A 15,721-nucleotide genomic window follows, 5' to 3' on the forward strand; every position below is an offset into this window, starting at 1 on the left:
TTTTGAGTGGAGCTGAGAGCCGACGGCAGGCTGACTTCCTCCATCACTGGAGCAAGCAAGCCTCCTGCTCACTTCATCTCCGTGGCTGCTGGCCGCCATCTTGGTTGGGTTAATTTGCATACAGTTGCTCTGATTGGCTGGTGGGCGTGGCTTAAGGCATAGTAAAGGTACGGTCAATTTGCATATTTGTCTTTTATTAGATTAGATTATGATATTCTAGGCTGTGTTTTTCCTCAGCTGCTGGGAATACATGAAGTTACTAGAAATCAAGAGAGAGAGAGAGAGAGAGAGAGAGAGCCCTTTTTATTGGCAACCTAAGACTTTATTTGGTTATGGTTTTCTTTCACTACTAGAAGCAAGTAATTCGTAGGTGATACCCTAGACTAGTGAATATACATTTTCATTCTTCCAGTGGTCATATCCAATGGGTATTATAGAGGAACAGTGAAGATATTTTGAGTGTAGAGTGGACAAATTTTTGGGCATCCTCCTGTCCTGATTTTAAATCCATCTGTAAGCCAATACTTCCTGTAGCAGACATGGAAGGTTACCTTCCCAATATACCCTAGCTTCTTCATTAATGATGGAATCTCAGCCATAAGAAATGAGTCATAGTTATTAAATTTAGATGATACCCTTTCCTTTTGCAAGTGATAGCATAGGGATAAGCATTTAATGCTGCTTTGGACAAGAACACATTGGAGAAGTTTGTTAGTAATTTTCTGGAAAGTATTTTGCTCCTGCTCAGAAGAGAGCGCAAACTTAAAGAAAGAAAGAAAGGAAGGAAGAAGGAAGGAAGGAAGGAAGGAAGGAAGGAAGGAAGGAAGGAAGGAAGGAAGGAAGAAAGAAAGAAAGAAAGAAAGAAAGAAAGAAAGAAAGAAAGAAAGAAAGAAAGAAAGAAAGAAAGAAAGAAAGAAGAAAAGAAAAGAAAGAAAGGTCCTTTTCTGCTACACACACTCTCTCAGCTACCTTGCTTTCTCTGTGGCCATGTGAGGACATGGTGCTTGCACTACTGCACCAATACTGCCAACCTGGAGGATAGGCCAAGAGACTTGCAGAGGCCAGCTCAGGCTTTCTACATCAATTATCTGTCAAATTAACCCTAGTACTCTGTAAAGTTATACTTATTAAATATAGACATAATAAAGTGACATGATAAATGTCACTAATATTTAAGCAACTTTTAGTAAGGTGGGGTCCAGCCTCCTCTATCTAATTGCCTATTTGTCATCTCTTGGAAATCCAATGGGAATCTAAAACTTACTATGGAGAAAATAAAACTTGGTTTCTCCTCCTTTACTTATTCCTGTTTGAATCTTCCTATCACAGTAAATGGCTTCACCAAGTTGTTTCAGGCAAAAATTAGGATAATTCTTGATTAATTTTTCTCACTTATTCCCCATGACTAATCCATCTACAGGTCATATAGGTTCTACTTTCAGAATATGTCTCAAGTCTCTCTACTTTTCACTATTATACTGCCCTGAGTCCAATCAAAGCTACTAACCTTTAACAGCTTCCTTCCCTCGTTGCTGCAATAACTTCCTATTGTCTCTCAGCCAGTACTTTAAAAAAAAATGATTTTGGAGAGAGAGGAAGGGAGAAGGAGAGAGAGAATCATTGATGTGAAAGAAAAATATTGTTCAGTTGCCTCCTGGATGCACCCCAATGTGGGATCAAACACACAACCTGGGTATGTGCCCTGACCAAAAATTGAACCCATGACCTTCTAGTGTACAGGACAATGCTCCAACAAATTGAGCCACACAAGCCAGGACTGTACTTTTGACACCTAAATATATCTTCTCCAGAGAAACTAGAATGAATTTTTATAACAGTCAATCATTTTATGGCATTTTCCCTATTAAAAATCCTCCAGTGGCTTTCCATTATAGTAAGTAGAAAGTCTAAACTCCTCACCATTTTCCTCAAGGCCTTGCATGATTTGTTCTCCACCTAAAACTTCAACTTTATCTCCAAGCACTCGCTTGTCTGAGTCTTCACTGGCCTCCTAGTTATGTGTCTGCTTGTTCTTTCTACCTCCTCTTTTCAAGCAGACATTGTCAAGAGCCTGTCCTATACATCCTTTAGGGTTTTACAAAAGTCACCTTCTCAATGGAGCCAACTCTGAACAACCTACATAAATTTCACCTTCATGTGCAGATTAAATTCTCCTTTCCTTCTTAGCATATAGCTAAGATGCTATGTATTTTACATGTATGGCCTCTTTATTGCCTATCTCTCCAGTAAAAGGTAAGTTACAGAAGGGCAGGAATTTGTCCTACTTTGGTCACTGCTATATTCCCCAGTACCACGTATAATGTCTGACACATTATACATGTTCAAGAAATATTTGTTGGATGACTTAAGTAATAAGTGGCTGACTAAATGAGCGATGATAACAAGTCTGACTTCCTGACCACATAGAATAGTGCTCAAAATGGTGAATATTGGTTTAAAAAATGAACAGCTGAAAGAAGACAGACCATCCTTCTAGTTTATGGACTGCCCCTTGTTGAGGATATTTTGCTTCTATGTTATTAAGACCTACTGATCTTCAGTTTACTTGAAAAGTCTCTGTCGAGTTTTTGTATTCGGGTAATTCTGGTCTCATAAAATCAATTTGAGAGTATTTCCTCTTCTATCTTCTGAAAAAGATTTTAAAGTATAACAGGGGCATGTCATGTATGGTTTTATTGGTTCTAGTAAGGACCTTATATACTTGTCTGAGATAAGGACATAAGTAAATGATATAACAAGAGGTGAGCAAAACAGTAAGTCTATACTCATTGATCCAGCCTGAAATGTTGTTGTTTCCTGTTTTATTTTTAAAGAATCTTAAAAGAGTCTAATGTAATATTCTGTGATAAGGTCCTTTACTCAACATGTGATTCATGAACACATCAGCTTAGAAGCCCTCCTTTTCTGTGATACATATATTTTTTTAGGAAAAAAAGTATTATTTATATATATAAAAGCCTAAGTGACCGTTATAACCGAATGACTGGAATGACTGGTTGACCAGTCACTATGACACACACTGACCATCAGGGGGCAGATTCTCAATGCAGGAGCTGCCCCTTGGTGGTCAGTGCGCTCCCACAGCCAACCTCCCGTAGCCATCCAGCATCCATTCCTTCCACACCTAGCCCGGCGACCGTCGCCTTCTCTCCCGACCCTGCCAGGGCCTTCAGGCCCCTGGATGGGATGGGGAACCGGGGGTGGGTGGAGGCGGACATGGCCCCTTTCCCAAAGGGACTGAGGGCCAGCGACCAACCTCCCGCAACCCGTCCCTCCCCCTGGCCTGCCGGCCCCGAACAGCCAGGCTCTGATCGGCTCTGATTGTCAGCCAGGCCTAGGGACCTCACCCGTGCATGAATTTGTGCACCAGGCCTCTAGGCTAAAATAAAAGTACACTTAATGGATGCCTATTTTGTTTGAAACATAAACTCATTAAAAGCAGTGTCTCAGAGAGGCTACCTCCGTATGTTCACTAGTCATAATAATGCAATGTCTTCCCAGTGTTTGCTGAAAAGCTTTCTGGTGTATAAACTGGCTCTAAAGACAGTTCACAAAAATGTGTTACAAAATATTTTGAACAACAGCAGCATTTCTGAAATCCAAGGTGAACACAGTGAAGGGTAACACTCATTTGGACATAAGTTTCAGTGTATATTATTTCATGGTCATGCTTCATAAAATGTATTTCTCCATTCTGCATTGTGACTATACTTTAATAAGAAATATCAGAAACATTGAGGCAGTTTTTATATTCAGAGACTGACAATACTGATGGCATTTTTTGGAAATAAAAAATATATGTATCTAATCCTTCATGTGTATATGGAAAACCACCCATCACAGTCTAAAATCCTATTACAGAGAAACATATAAATAGATATACATTCCATTTCACAAACTAAATTTCAGTGTGTATGTGGAAAATGGATAATATATATTCTAAAAAAAATAGTTTCAGGGTATGAATGACAAGGCTTTTTAAATATGGAAGAATAATTTTTCTCCTGCTAAAATAAATATATATTTCATTATATATAAACAGGAATGGTTAGTAAACAAAACCAAATAACCTTTTACTCTATCGTTATAATTGTTGAAATATATCTTTTACTTTCTGAATAAATATTAGACAAAGGCAATTTTCATTCACTGCATTAGGTTAGCTAAAACTTTGCAAAAATTGCTATGACTATGAAATAAATTATTTGTTTCATTAAATAAAGAAGGAAAACTACCAACTAAAAACATTTTGTGGGGAAACAATAGATTTATTTCAACTGTTATACATCTTAAGGTATCAGAGATCTAAAACTAAGTAGTATATTGGAGATATACAGAAAGAAACTATAAACAATGATTTAGAGCAATGTAATTTCAACTTAATGATGAACACAAAGAATATTTTTTATATATGGTCAGATATATACACATAAGTCATCCTTCCTATTTACCAGAGATATTTCTTTCAGTAGAAAAACACAAACTCGGATTTTTGGGTTGAATGCTCTTGCCTAGATACAAGAAACTGGTGGTAAAGCACTATCCAGCCTGCCCACAACATAACGGAATCAGAGAAGATCAGTAAGTATTGGATACCATGCTATGTGAAGAGCAGGCAACGTTGAATACAATTTTTAAAGTTACAAATAATATTTTCTGCCTTTTTTTTATTTTTAAATTTCCTCTCTCCTATAAAGTTTTTATAAAGAGAAAGAAAATGTTGCTGGTAAATAAAAATAGATCAATGTACATTTTCTAACTATAGAGAATTTTTATTGGATGAATACTTTTTGAAATGATCTCCTTTGTTGATTTCAATAGGAGATAATTTTGCATCCAAAATAAACTTGAAGCATTCTGACCTTAAATCAGTTTATTAAATCTTATTTTTTAAAAATCTTACTCAAGAGTCTCTAAATTATAAAACTGAATTTCCTTATATTTATACTCAGAAGTAAACAACATGGCTAAAAACCTCCAATATTTTTAGAATTAAAAGTCCTAAAGAATATAGGGTGAGTAGATGACTATTCTACCCTAGAGAAGTGCTTTCTTGGGTTCCATCAGATGTTCATTTCTCTTTCTGTATAACATCAAACAACCTCTAATCCCAAAGGATTAATCTGGTCATGCTCTATACTCAGCTGCCATCTTGACTAGGAACTACTTTGGAAAGATATTATATTTTTTCTAAAAGATTTTTCCCCCTTCCCCAGACTGTCTCTTCTTCATTCAAAGTGTAATAAGAAAATACTAAATAAATTTATGAACTAGATAATTGTGATGTTGTGCTCATATTTGAGAAAACCTTCCTATATATTACTCTAAGCCTCCTAAGTACAGTCTCAATACTTATCTATAAATACAAGGTGATGGGGTAAAAGTAGGTTTACAGTTGTTTGTATGGAAAATAATACAATAAGCAATAAAAAGTGATCAAAGAATAAACTGTGTTTTGTGTACTAACAACTGTATGTCTACTTTTGCCCCACCCAGTACGTGAGAGCTAGGAAATACTTTAAAATGTATTTCTCCATCATCTGGCAGAATTGCTTAAACTTTTCACAAAAATAATTATCTTTTAAAATGTTTTCAATAATAGATTTCTACTTTCTCTTCAGAACATTATATCATCTCATCCATCACTCCCATCACCTTTTTCTATAATTTAAGTGTTTCTCTCTTTTTGGTCTTTAGTTTACAATGTTTCTTGTAATGGCATATATTTACTTTAAGTGCACATTTGTACTTCTTTTTTTTTCTCATTTTAACTTCTCAAAATTTCTTTATGCTTGTCTTACAAGGTTACATCGCAACCTTAAATAAATTTGGTTTTGTTGCTCTATCTTCCTTTTAATTCTTGATTTTTTTTCTATTTTGAACCTAAGTTTGAACTCAGGTCTCTAATAAAGTAAACATACCCAGAATTATTCTTGAATAATTATTTGAATACTTTATATAAGTATGGAACTTGAGTTTGCTAGTTATTTTACTTCAACACCTGAAATTATTTATTTCCATTTTTCATCTGGTTATTTCAGGTGGCAAAATATTACCTTTTTCCTTGTTTCTTTATATTGTCTGTTCTCTCTGATTTGAAGATCTTGGCATTGTTTTTGGAGTTCTGTGGCTTTGTTACAATGTCTATGTATTTCAGTTTGTTTTATTCGGCTGGTTTGTGGCTAGGAATGATTCTCTCTATGGTACCCACATCTTCAGGTATGGGAAATTCTCAGTTATAAACTTTTAATTCCATCCATTTGGAATTTTCAGTAGACATTTGTGTAATTACTCATTTTCCCCCATCTATTAACACTTTTCTCATTCTAGAAATGTCTACAGATATAATTCACATTCCATTAATATTCTCTTTTCCTCCTAAAAATTTTCATTAAAATTTTAAATTTATATACTTTATCTGCTAATTTGCTTTCATTGTATCCTAATGTTGGTTTTTATTTCTTCCTTTTTTTCTTAATAATTCAAAGTGGTTAATTATGCTTTTTCCATATTGTTAAGCTATCTCAAATATTTAGGATTTTAGTTCTCCTGCTTTTGGTGCTTGCTTATTCTTCATTATGTTGGATAATTCTCACACAGTAATTTATCATTATTTAATTGAAAACTCGTTTTCAGGTTTGTTTGTTGTTTTTTTGTTTTGTTGTGTGTGTGTGTGTGTGTGTGTGTGTGTGTGTGTGTGTGTGTGTTTTGTTTCCTTTTAAGAGTCCTGTGTGCTCTAGCTAAGACATGTTTCTATAAGAACTGTAGGTTTCCATTAGTTTACATAAATTATATTTGGGGGAATTCATGTACTATGAATAATATAAATTTGAGCCCCACACTGGTACATGCCAAGGTCTAGTGTTTTGATTTGTTATAGTAGAGCTATATTTTTTTTCATTTCACCTATATTCCTAGGAAGACATACTCCAGTCACTTCCCTAGACCAGTGAGTGTAATTTTCTTGCTGCTTCATCAAGAAAGAAACGGCTATTCCAGGGTCTTGAATTTATGTGAGAATTTCAGTTCCAGAACTCTAACCTCATTGGACCCAAGGATTTAGCCACAAGAGACTTGATAAGGGACTGGCCTCTCCCTGTTTAGTCATAACATCAGCTCTGAGTCTTTCTCCTCTGCCTTTGTGTTCTTCTTTCCTGACCCTTGATGATTTTCAGATTTATCTGGTGTTGATCTATATATTTAGAAATATTTATAAATGGGAGGTGGTTGAGTGCCTCATCTCAGTCCACCAGAACTGTTGATATGAAAAGGTTTTGTAATAAGTGATTCATCTAGATGCAGACAGTGAGTTTAGACTGTATTTCAGGTAGTTCAATGTGCATTTTACTATGTTAGGAAAACATAGCTTTCCAGAGTCCCTTACATTAGCACCAGACACAATGTTCTGTCCTTCAATATATCCCTTTGTCACCTCACATAATTACTGGGCTTTTGAAAATGTTTTTTTTTCCATCTATTTATTCATTTCCTACTTTGGCTCTGTTTCTCGGATTATATCAAGTTCTCTTCCCATGTTCATATGAACCTTATTATTTTTCTAAGTATATGTTCAATATATGTTTACCTACATATAACTTAAGGGGTAAATGTATGACAAATGAAGAATCTTTTAAAGGCCTAACAATTGGTAAAAGATACACTCAAATAAAAAACAAATAAGCATTAAATAAATTGTAAATCATCACTAAATAAAATATTAGTTGCTATGTATTGTTTCTTATCATCTATTTTGTGCTTTGTAGACAGTATCTTCAATTGAATAATTTCCTTCCTATTACCACAATGATTGCTCTTTTTATCTTGACTAGATACATATAGACCTTCCTTATTGAATTTAGAAATGGCTGGTACAACTTAATCAATACCAAAATTACTTTGTCGGGCAGGCAGAGCAACAGAGCAAAAGGTGTATTCTGATGTGTCCCAGAATAGGGCATTCAGTCACTGGAAAATGTAGTTAAGAAAAATCTCAGGATCCAAAAAGATGCCTTATGAGGGCTGAGTTGTGAGTTTTTGATTCTGTAATGCGATGGTATGGCCTTCCCTTCTGCCCCTACACCGTTACTTAGACCTAGCTATATGGATTAGATTTCTCAGGCAATTCAGCTTTCTCTAATATGTAAATGTATGCATACCCTGTCCTTTCCATTTAAGAAGATGGAAAGACTTAAAAACGTTAAAATAAGTGGATCAGATTGATTTTAGTGCATGGTTGACAACAGTAATAGTGAGATTAAAATGAAGAGTAGGATCACTGACTACATAAAACTTGGGAGGAAAAAAGGTAGAGAAGAATGTGATTAAAGTTATTGGATGGCCAATATTTTAGTGGGCCTAAGTATTTATGTATTTGACCTTTGATAATAGTTTGTCTCTCCACTAAAATGAAATCTTCGTGAGAACGGGGCCTGCACAGAGGCCTTGGGAGAATGACTGCCATAGAAGATGCTTAACAAAATCACTGTTGAATAACATAAATGTCTAAAATCAGGCTTCCCAATGAACAAGATCTGTAAGGCCAAAGGAGAGTCGGAAATAAACACATTGACTGAAAACCTAAATGTATGGAATGTCAAACAAAGTTTATAGGGGAAGATAACTGGTAATATAGATTTGGTCAGAAATTTTGAAGTATCATTTCAAATGGATGTGGAAACAAAAGTATTTGGGAAATTCATACAAAGTTGGGTGGTGATATCATTGTAGTCTTACTAAGCCCAATTTTTCATAGTAGCTTTTAAAAGCTGAAAATATATATTTTGAGATAACTCAACATACTCATGCCTGTCCTAAGACTCTTATTTGAATGCTGTCAATATCCATCTTATCCTTTGCTCTTGTTTCTTGAGAATGGAATGGAAAAGAGGGATGCTATACATTTAAAAATCCCTTTTGACACTTTCTTCAATATAAAGTAAAACACATTTTCCCCCTCAGTGCATTTTCCAGGGTAAAGAGGGATTTTAAGAAATTACAAGATGACTTTTGTGCCTCAACCTAAGCAATAGAGATTTTGGAAACTTTTCTTTTAGATAATCTATTTTACTGAAAATTAGATTTGATAAAGAACTTTGGGCTCTTTTCCCAGAATGGCTTTCTAACTCTTGCTTTTTATATTGCAGATTAGCTTACTAGTGTGTCTTATATCAAATCAGGAGATGCTGTATATTATTGGCCTTTATTTTGAAATTATTAATTTTTCTCTGAATAGAGGATTTTTGATTGAGGAAATAGTTCTGCTTGCATTTCCACATGTAACTCTTGTTCTTTAGATTAAATGGGACTATGGGGGTCTCTACTTAAGGCCACTAGACCATCTTGAAATCCAAAGGCTAGAGGAGAAATAAGACAGAGTGTCCTTATTTGGGCAGTCTCCCTGAGTTATTCACACTCCTGTTCATCCATCCCCAGGCACAGATGCTGCCTGTTCTCTCAAACCACCCAAATTTAAAGAACAAAAAAATAAAGAGAAATGGTAAAATGTAAAATACTAAATTTCAAATAGAACAAACTGTTCTTTTTAGTCTAATTTCTGCAGTAAAGGTAACAAATTTAGCATAGTGTTTAATACACAATAGGTATTCAATAAATATATAATAAATTTAAGGAACAATTGTATAGGTAAATGCAGCAATTTGGTAAATTTGGTATATTAAAACACTCTATGCTAAACTTTAAACAAATATAGAGAGGGTAGAATTCTTTAGAAAATAAAGTTGGATAAAGACTTAAGTGTTGGGTTAAATAACTCAGAGTAGCTCATTTTCTCTGTTTAAACATTTCCTCCATTCATATGCTTTCTCAATGGATGTGTAACTATTATATGTATCCATTTATTTTATAATAATTGAATATATCTATTGCCCTGAATTATGAATATAACCATTAATGAACATCCACTCTATTTAACAGCTAGTTTAATACTGTATGTCCCCTATTTGAGACTATTTTGTCCCTCATGCTCTAGCTCTTAAACAAGTGGTGCTTTCCAACCAATTGTGGCTCAGTGGTTGAACATCAACCCATGAACAAGGAGGTCAGGGTTCGATTCTGGTCAGGGCACATGCCCGGGTTGCAGGCTCAATCCCCAGTAGGGGGCGTGCAGGAGACAGCCGGTCCATGATTCTCTTGAATCATTGATGTTTCTATCTCTCCTTCTCCCCTTTCCACTGAAATAAATAAAAATACATATATATTTTTAAAAGAAGTGGTGCTTCTTAGATATATTTAATGTGCAAAAAATGAAGTTATATAGAAAGCTTTGTAAAACTAAAGATTCAAATGAGAAAATAATAATTAATTGTACAAATTATAAATTAATGCCATTAATATGATAGAGGTCATTTATATTACTTGACAACCTTGGAAAACTTTTAAATTAATAGATATTATTGTTGACATTCATATACTGAATTTTAATTTTAAAATATTTAGCATGAAAGCAGAAATAATATAGTCTAAAATTATTCCTGAGAAATAAAAATATATAAGAAAAAAATCTAAATTTAAATTTTTTTAAATTATTTAAAATTTTTTTTATTGCTTTTAGAGAGAAAGGGAGAGGGAGAGAAATAGAAAGATCAATGATGAGAATCATTGATTGCTTTTTGCATGCCCCCTACTGGGGATCCAGCCCAAAACCCTGGCATGTGCCCTGACCAGGAATCAAATTGTGACATCCTAATTCATAGGTCAATGCTCAACCACTGAGTCATACCAATTGGGCAAAATATAAATGTAATTTAATTTCAATATTTTATGTTTGATATCAATTATATGTTTACTAGAGGCCTGGTGCACGAAAATTTGTGCACTCAGGGGGGGTCCCTCAACCTGGCCTTGACACTCTTGCAGTCCGGGACCCCTCAGGGAATGTCCACCTACTGGTTTAGGCCCACTCCCCAGGGGATCAGTCCTAAGCTGGGAGTCAGTTCTGGCAGCCTGGGGGATGTCCATCAATCGGATATCTTAGCGCTGCCCCGGAGTCGGGAGAGGTTCCTGCCACTGCCGCTGTGCTCGCAGCTGTCAGCCCGGCTTGTGGCTGAGTGGAGCTCCCCCTGTGGAAGTGTACTGATCACCAGGGGGGACTCCTGCATTGAGCATCTTCCCCTGGTGATCAGCACATGTCATAGCAACTGGTCGTTCCTAGTTGTTCTGCCATTAGGGTCAATTTGCATATTACCCTTTTATTATATAGGATAATTTTACAATGTTTCCCTCTCAGCTGTGTACTTCCTCTCATATTATAGAGTAGTGGTTCTTAAACTTTTAAATACATAGGAATCATCTGACATACATATTCAAAATGCTGGTTCTGGAACCCATTCCCAAAGATTCTGATTAAGCAAACCTGGCATAGTGCCCAGGAATAGATATTTGTGTAGGTTCACTTCAGGCTACATTGAGATATTCCTTAAAATATTTGCAGAATAGAAGAAGAAATTGTTCCTAGGAGCCATCAAAATAGATGAGAATAAAGTAGAAATGTTTTAAAAGCTGTATAGTAAGGACCACACTGCCAGAGCATCAGCACATGCTTTTCATTATAAAATTATTGAAAAAATCATTATCACTGTGATGATTATTTCCTAGGAAACTAAAATGCTTTTGATTCTGGTTATATGCATTTTCAGACCACTTTGTTTATTGTAATAGTAATATATGTAAAATTTATGAAAATTAATATAAAAGTTTTATACAATTAAAAAATGTGATTCTATTCTGTAGTATCATACTGAATGAGAAATTGGAGAAACTCCTTTATTGAAATAGTTAATTCCCAAAAGGTGATGAGCTTTTAATATAACAAAAACCTAATGGGCAGATTTATTTAATATGTTGGTGAATTTATAGGTCTATAGTTGGTTTATTTCTAAATGATTTTATTATTGGAGACTGACTGTATCCAACTTCCTGAGGGTGGAAAAAAACATTAAGATGCAAATAGTGAAATAAAGTCTTCAAGACAGTCTCATACTATAACACTACTTCTTCTGTATACAATGAGAATAATGTGAAAAACAATTCTTTGGAAATCTAAAATATCAATAACACTTGACTTCAGATAATGATCTGTGAGATAATTTAATTTAATCACCTCAAATTTACTTGATAGAATAGTGTTTATGTCTAGTGAATATATGTTAGAAATGACAGACCAAAGAAGCAATTTGATTGGTTAATGAAGAGTCTAAGAATGATAATTGAATTTTATGGAATTCATTAGTTAAGACATTCAAGCAGATACTTTACAACCCCAATTATGTACTCTAACATATGTAATAGTACAATATGATATATGTACTTCATCGTTCAATTAAGCATATATGAGAATAAGACATGGCATGGCACAAAAAAACATTAGCCTGAGACAAATTCTGCCTCCTCTCTCGCCCCCTTACCCAAATATCATCCGTACAACAGGGCACAAAGGCACAGAGGCAGATGTCATGGCATATTCTTGCAGAATGCAAGGCTGCTCAAGATCATCTACAGATAATGATCCATGACATCTTGGGATGTGATGAAGTATAAAATGAAAGTAGGAGAAAGCAAAAATGTTATATAAATGACCAGTGCCCCATCAACAAAATTAGCACTTCAAGGGTATTAATACTAGTAATAATTACAAAAGATATTTACTTTAATATCATAAAATCAGCTTAAAAGTAAGAGATACAAACCTCTGATCTTCTGTGCAAATGCCCTACCACCACCATATGTCACAAAATATGTATAAGGATGGGGCTGGGGGAAGATGATCATCAAAAAAACTATCAAAGTTTCTGTTTTATCCAAATACCTTAATCAGACAGTTGCAGCACAATTTCCAGGAATGAAGCAATAGGCAAATGGACAGTCTCTCGATCTGAATCCAGGCGTTTGTCACTCAAGTTCTTGGTAGTTCTTGTTTTCCTGTTTTCCCTTGAGAGAGAATAAAAGAAATAATCCATCACAACGCTGGCCTGCAATTCTGCACTTGCTTTTACTACTAACTGGGCATAGAGAGTTCCGATTATTTATGCAGCCCATTCATTATTCACATCCTGCTTTAGCCTTCTTAATTCCATGTTGTGCTAGGTGCTCCCGGCTAAGAATCAATACATGTGAATCATGCTGGCATAAAGAAAAATCCAGAAGGATGAATGTTTCAAAAAAGCGAATTCTTCACGTTTCTTCTGACATACTAGTATCCTGTCCAATGGCATTGGTCTGCAGAGCAGAAATAGCATGCACTGCCATAGCAGTGCCCAGAGGAATTACCCACTGGGGGAATTATCTCTAAGCAATTCACACTTTGTTTTGCTAACAAGACTCCTTGTTAGGATACTGAAGTGCTATCCATCTCTGGCAGGGTTCTCCCACCTTTTAGAATTATTGAAAAGCTAACTGAGTCTATTTTGACTTGTGAATCTCTTTGTAAGCAACAGCAGTGCCACCGTGCTAATAAAATGGAAAGGTATTGCTATTTACCTAGGAAGGACATTGAAATACAGCACATACAAATGCATCTGACTTGCGGAGCGGTTCTATCTTACTATTTTAATAGTTCCCTTCCTTCCTTGCTTCTTCTGTTCTTTTCTCCTCTCTCCCTCTCTTCTTTCTCTTCCATTGTTTTCTTTCCTTCTTCCTTTTATTGTTTTATTTAATGCACCCCTTAATGCATTTATCTACTTTCTTATATAGAGAAACCTACTTCCTTATATTTTAGGGTTTAAAATAATGATTTTAGAATATGAAATTCCCAAACTCTAAGTACGGTGGCATAATTCATTCACAAATGTAGAAACACAAAGAGGGAGATTTATGTTATCAGCTGAATCTTGTAGTCCTAATTAAGACTGGAGACTGCATATTCCAGTAGCTCTTATCCTAATCAGACCATTCCGCTCTCTTTACAGTTTCAGTTTCAATTCTCTGGAGGGAGCTAACATAGCAACACCCTGTAGGACTCAAGTTTTTCCTACAAGATAAATGCACACGCAATCTCCTGCAGCTTTCATTATATTCTGAATAGAATTTTGTAGTTTTTCTGCAGCTATAAGGAGTCCTATTTGCCAACTGATAGAACAGAATCCTTATGGCTTAAATCCATGTAGGAAAATCTGAGGGTTTACTAGGTTTGGGAAAACCTTAGTTGGTGGTTTAAAGAAATAGGTGTTGCCTACGATAACTTTGTTCCCTCTGTGGCTTCTGAGCTCCATTTTGCCTTGTTTCCAGTAGTTATTTATTATCTGTGATTCAGTCACTGAACATTAATTGACTGTCTATATGACCTCTTTTTCTTTTTCTTTTTTGGCCAGATCTTGGGGATAAAAAAGGGAAAGATAGTTCCTTGCCTCTGAAAAAAGAGTTGGGGAGACAGATAAAGAAATGAAATAGAATATTACTACAAATTGAAAAGTGCCACATGGAGATTTAGAATATGCTAGGCACTGAAGGATTCTTCCTCTCCTCAAGGAGAATTCTAATTTCTCATTTCAAAAGATGTGCAAAACATCACTAACACTGTGTCCTTATGTGCATGTGTGTGTGTGTGTGTGTGTGTGTGTGTGTGTGTGTGTGTGTGTGTGTGTTCTTCAGAGTATTGGGCATGAGATGATCAAATAATAGCATCCTGAAATTCTTTCATAGTTTACACATTGTGGCTTTTCACAATTGGATCCTTTTTCAACAATGATTCCAAGCATAAAGTGGTTTTTCCTGCCAGGGAGCAGTTAAAGCCTTTCCCATGGCCACAGGTCCCAAAAAGTATTTGATTACTCAAAAAGCACAGCCAATCGGAGTCATTTTCTACATGTTGGAAAGAATACGAGTTAGAAATATATTCCCATTCTGGATGCCAAATAGCGAAGATTAAAAACCATCTGTCATTGGGACAATGAGCCTACAAGCAAGCAGTAGACTTCCAGCAGAGCCTGGGGCAGGACCCACGCGTGATGCAGACTGAGAAACACAAGATTCAACTAGACCCATTTGCTCAGTCACATGGTATAAAGGCTATTACCAGCTCCCACCAGAACCCGCTTTGCCATGAGTTGCATAAAACCATGTGCTGTAAGCTGAAGACGTTTTTGATAGAAATTCATTCTTTCTCTCAGAAACAATTTTCTAAATGCAAAGGAAAGCAACAGCAACCTCAGTGCCCCTCACTCACCCCAAGGAGCCTTCAGGCTAATGAAAGACAGAGATAGATAATACACAAAGAGTATATGCAATTATATAATTCCTTACATTGTGATGGGTTCTAAAAAGGACAGGTAAAGATACTAGGGGCCCTCATCCAGAATTCCATGTAGAAACCACAATTATGAATTAGCTGTGTTTGAAGGTATATTGGGAGCTGGGGACGGTGGGTAAAGGGGTGGATTCAAGATGAAACAATATGTTTGTGAAGTCCTGAGGCAGAAAATGAGCTTTATAGGTTTGAAAAGCAACAACAAAAATGGTGACTGTGGTTGGATATAGTGAATATGGAGAAACATGAAGCATGTCAATGCTGGAGGCAGGCCTGGGTGAGCCTCTGCTGAGGCTCCAGCTGAGGGAACCATGGGAGGCCACTGAAGGATCTAGTCCCTCTAGTTACACTTTGAATAATGGTGTGGAGTTATGGGTGGGTGGCGACATTTACCATGATTCAAAAAACACAAAACTATTTTACCTATTACCAGGAGTAAAA

The 15,721-nt window shown here is 35.7% G+C and overlaps 1 protein-coding gene across 3 annotated transcripts in view; it reads right to left on the reverse strand.

Annotated features, from left to right (window-relative positions):
- Window positions 1-15,721, reverse strand: part of SYT1 (synaptotagmin 1) — a 549,783-nt gene that overhangs the window by 426,614 nt on the left and 107,448 nt on the right. For all 3 annotated transcript variants that reach the window (XM_036300651.1, XM_036300649.1, XM_036300650.1), the window contains exon 2: window positions 12,845-12,966. The gene's annotated coding sequence lies outside the window, so the exon portion shown is untranslated. The remainder of the gene's footprint in view (window positions 1-12,844; window positions 12,967-15,721) is intronic.

This window comes from Myotis myotis, unplaced genomic scaffold, assembly GCF_014108235.1.
Source record: "Myotis myotis isolate mMyoMyo1 unplaced genomic scaffold, mMyoMyo1.p scaffold_m19_p_3, whole genome shotgun sequence".
In the NCBI taxonomy this organism is placed as follows: Eukaryota; Metazoa; Chordata; class Mammalia; order Chiroptera; family Vespertilionidae; genus Myotis; species Myotis myotis.